Genomic DNA, 5054 nt, shown 5'->3' with positions numbered 1-5054 from the left:
TGGTTTTGATATTAAAATTCATGTCATAATTTCTGTGAAAATCAGTGAAAGCCAAAATAACTTAATTCAATTATGAAAGAAAATTATGATTCAATTTGAGAGGAATATAGTTTTAATTTTAAAATTCAGGACAATTTCTGTGAAAATCAGCGAAAGTCGAAATAACTTGTTTCGTTTTCTCTGATATTTTGTATACAAAAAGTCGTATGCAGGAACAAAGAAGAAGCGGTTCTTGATTGTCCATGAATTTCCATTCACTTATCAGTAATAGAAGGAATCACTCAATAATAAAGATGGGAAGAATATTAGCATAAAGAAAACCTGATTCGGGAATCAAAACTTTTTTTTTCTTTGGGGGGGGGGGGTCTTTGGTTTGTGGGTGTGGGAGAGCGAGTGGCTGATTTAATGTATAAGACCCTTTAGGTCTTTTCTGTCAAAGCTGGGCGCTAATGCCCTAGTTACCTAGTAACTATAAAAAAAGTCCATTTCTTTTAGCGATGCATATTTGCACCGACTCGCAGCGGTGCCCTTTTAGCTCGGAAAAGTTTCCGGATCGCTGATTGGTTGGACAAGATAATTCTAACCAATCAGCGATCAGGAAACTTTTCCGAGCTAAAAGGGCACTGCCGCGAGTCGGTGCAAATATGCATCGCTAAAAGAAATGGACTATAGAGTTGTGGTGGCCGATATGGTAACGTCCCTGACAGGTGATCATCAGACTAGGGTTCGAGTCCCGCTGAAACTCATCAGTTTCTTTGGTCGTTGCAACTTCACCATCCTTGAGAGCTAAGGATGTTTGGGGAAGCCTATAAGTCTATCTGCTGAGTCATCAGCAGCCATTGCCTGGCCCTCCTTGGTCCTAGCTTGGGTGGAGAGCGGGTTTGGGTGCTGATCATATGTAATATGATCAGTCTCTTGAGCATCGTCCTGCTTGATAGGGCAATGTCACTGTCCCTTGTCTCAGCCATTCATGAGCGGCCTTTAAACCTTTAAACTTGTATTTCTCTCTAAAATCCACTTCTAATCAAACACATCTGTCATTTACTCTGTACTGAACTAACTTCATCTTTTTATAGTTTATATATGAAATAACTGTTTTAATGTTGTTAACGTTTTTAAAATATTTTATTCTAAATGTTCATTACTTCTTATATTGTTTATTTCTTTCCTTATTTCCTTTCCTCACTGGGCTATTTTTCCCTGTTGGAACCCTTGGGCTTATAGCATCTTGCTTTTCTAACTAGGGTTGTAGCTTAGCTAATGATGATGATAATAATAATAATAATAATAATAATAATAATAATAATAATAATTTATCTTATCTACTTTTAATCTACCTCTCATCTTATCTGATTCGATTTATCCATATCTTACATTTATCCTGTCATGTCTTCAAAGGACTGACGATTTTTTCTTCTTACAATTCTTACCAAAAATAAATAAGATAAATAGATACAACAAAATCTTGACTCATCTTTGATTAGTGATTGACAGTTGAGTAACTCAAGATAGCTGGAGATGATTAACTCGGACAGAAACAGTCGTCAGTTGTCATGTTAACTGAACCATGACAGACAGATGATTGATGTTTCTGTCTCAGTCCCTCTGTCATCTTTTCTGTTTATTTATCATATCCTCCTAAAGAAGGAAGGACTTTTCTGCCAGCTTTTTAAAGGAATGAAATCTGCACGACGAACGCAAAGGACATTTCAAATTGACTGATAATATGATCATTAATGAATCTGTTTGACAAGATCTACTTGGGACCTCTGTAGATAACACAACTTTAGTTAGCTATTAGTTTAATGTCGTTTTTTTTATTTATCATTTTAATATGAAGCTTAAACAATGTTTGATATGAAATTTGTAAGCATACGTTTTCGATGAATTCTATTTAAACATACATATAGTCTCGAAATTATAAGGTCTGGAATAATAATCTAAATTTTTAATTTGAGATTTCACACTGATTGGATATTAGTATCGCTATAGGTATATATGTTCGATTAATTTTACAAGATAAAAAATAAGGTAGTATTTCATAACAACAAGAATAATAGAAAATACATATCACATTGACTGATGATATAAACATTCTTGATTTTACGAGGCAAAATCTATTTGTGACTTCTCTGTGATACTTCACTCTAGCTATTTTTCCATTTAATTTCTCTTTTTTCCTTATGCTTGATAATTTAGCATAAATATTGTGACATTCACATGTCATATTAATAAAATTTATATATCATGCAGTAAGATATCGTGATCTTTAAACAGTTGCAAATAATAATTTTGATTTGAACATTTACACTGAATGTATTTTATAAACTTATCCATCTTTTATTACTTATATAACCACATGACTATTTAAATTTAACGCTTCATGCTATCTATTTCTGAATATTTTTATCTTTATATTTTCATATATTCCTGAACACGTTGCCTTCCAACTTAACAAGGAGAAACTGACTTAAATTAAATTTATCTTTTGAGAATAAATTTGTTTAGTAAATACAGAAAAAACGAAAATACGTCAGCGGTGCAGACAAAGTTAATAGGAAAGTTAATAAATGGATCGAGACTGGCAGAATGACAAAGATAGATTGAAAGAGAGAGAGAGAGAGAGAGAGAGAGAGAGAGAGAGAGAGAGAGAGAGAGAGAGAGAGAGCTTCTCACCGGACGAATTGTCCTGCAGATAGTTTGCAGAAGAACAGGAAAACCCATTTAGGTTTTTCCATTTATTATTTGGCCGACACTTTTTTCGAATCCCTTTGTGGTTCTTCCTTAGGATTACAATAGTTGACTGAATTACACTTTAATATACACTTTGATACAACATACACATATACTCAAGCACACTATTCTATCTTATTTATCTTACTCTTGTTTTTTTTTTTCAACTTTTTATGGTTTATTTATGAAAGATTTATTCTAATGTTGTTACTGTTCTTAAGATATTTTATTTCAATTGTTGATTACTTCTCTTGTAGTTTATATGTTTCCTTATTTCCTTTCCTCACTGGGCTATTTTCCCTATTTGAGCCCTTGGGCTTATAGCGTCTTGCTTTTCCAGCTACGGTTGTAGCTTAGCAAATAATGATAATAATAATAATAATAATAATAATAATAATAATAATAATAATGATAATGATAATAATAATACTGATAAAAATGATAATGACAATGATAATAATAATAATAACATATATATATATATATATATATATATATATATATATATATATATATAAATAAATACATATATACACACACACACATATATATATATGTATATATATATATATATATATATATATATATATATATATATATATATATATATATATATATATATATATATATATATATATATATATATGTGTGTGTGTGTGTGTGTGTGTGTATGTATATATACACACATGAGTCTGTAACTGTGAACGTGCATAAGATAGCAGAATGAAACACCGATGATTATACATTATATATCGCTTCGTAGGTAGTTATTTTATTATAATTTTTGGGAAAACCAGCAAATAAAACCAATTCCATAAAAGGATACTTTTTCTTACGTATAGTCAACTCGCTAGTACACGTAACAGGTTTTTAAGGTCTTACCTAGGTGCTGATGTCACCAATATAGTTAGTTGCGGAACTAGATGGATTAAACAACTTGTTAGTTGTTAAGTTGTTTACATTTATTATGGTATTTGTAAACATGGTATAAGAGGTATTAAAGGACTTGTGTCGGCCTCTGGACTTTACCAACCAACTTTTGAAACATTCTAGAGTTTTAGTATCATCAATAATACTATAAATTGGATCGATAAATGGTAAAATCGATGCCAAGTTTCCATTAATTTTATATGTTATTTTGATTTAAAGCAATAACAGAATTCATTATGCTTGTAATTTACTTTGTGACTTAATTAAACACAAATAAGCGCCATTAAAGAAACTGGAAATATATAAACATTCATATTTTATTCTTTCAGTCGTTTAGTAAACATGATATTATTATTATTATTATTATTATTATTATTGTTACTAGCCAAGCTACAACCCTAGATGGAAAAGCAAGATACTATAAGCCCTAGGGCTCCAACAGGGAATAATAGCCCAGTGAGGAAAGGAAATCAGGAAATATGTTATGAGAAAAAATTAACAATAAATAATTTTAAAAACAGTAACAACGTCAAAACAGATGTGTCATATATAAACAATAAAAAAGACTTATGTCAGCCTGTTCAACATAAAAACATTTGCTGCAACTTTGAACTTTTGAAGTTCTACTGATTCAACTAACCGATTAGATAGCTTTTGTTATTATCATGTAAATAATTTTAGAATTATTCTGAATATGAGTCTTCTTAATATTATATTATTCAACGTAAGGGCAGAAGAGAGTGTGCAGAAACAATGTAAAACTATTTCTCTAAATTCCTGTGTCTTTCCAACCGAACATCTGAAATTCCGTTCCGGTTATTTTATACATCATTAGACTATCACTGATTTCGATACTTTTGGATTTTTTTTTTTTTTTTTTTTTTTGCCACTTCTGACCAATTACCATTTCTGTAATCATCAGGTAAATCTCAGTGTTTTTTTCTGCCTAATGTTATTAGAATTTATTTGATTTTTATTATCATTTTGAAGTCATTTTTTATCCAGACTGTATTCCTTACCATCAGGTTAATTTCATTATTATGTTGGTGTCTTTTTTTTTTTATATAAAACCCGGCTAGTTTCATTATCATCAGGATAATTTATCTAATTTCTACTAACTGTTTTCATTACTTTCAAGTGAAAGTCATACTGATTGACTAATATTGTTAGCATTTACCACTTATCCTTTTTAAAGGTTGCTCATGAATGGCAGAGGCGAGTGACAGACATTGCCCTATCAAGCAGGATAATGCCCTAGAGACTGACCCTATATACATATGATCAGTGCCTATGCCCCCTCTCCACCTAAGTTGGACCAAGGAGGGCCAGGCCATAGCAGCTGATGACTCAGAAGATAGACCTATAGGCTACCCCCAACCCGCCATCCTTAG

The sequence above is a fragment of the Palaemon carinicauda genome, chromosome 3 (assembly GCF_036898095.1).
Source record: "Palaemon carinicauda isolate YSFRI2023 chromosome 3, ASM3689809v2, whole genome shotgun sequence".
Lineage (NCBI taxonomy): Eukaryota > Metazoa > Arthropoda > Malacostraca > Decapoda > Palaemonidae > Palaemon > Palaemon carinicauda.
This window is presented reverse-complemented; position numbering follows the sequence as displayed.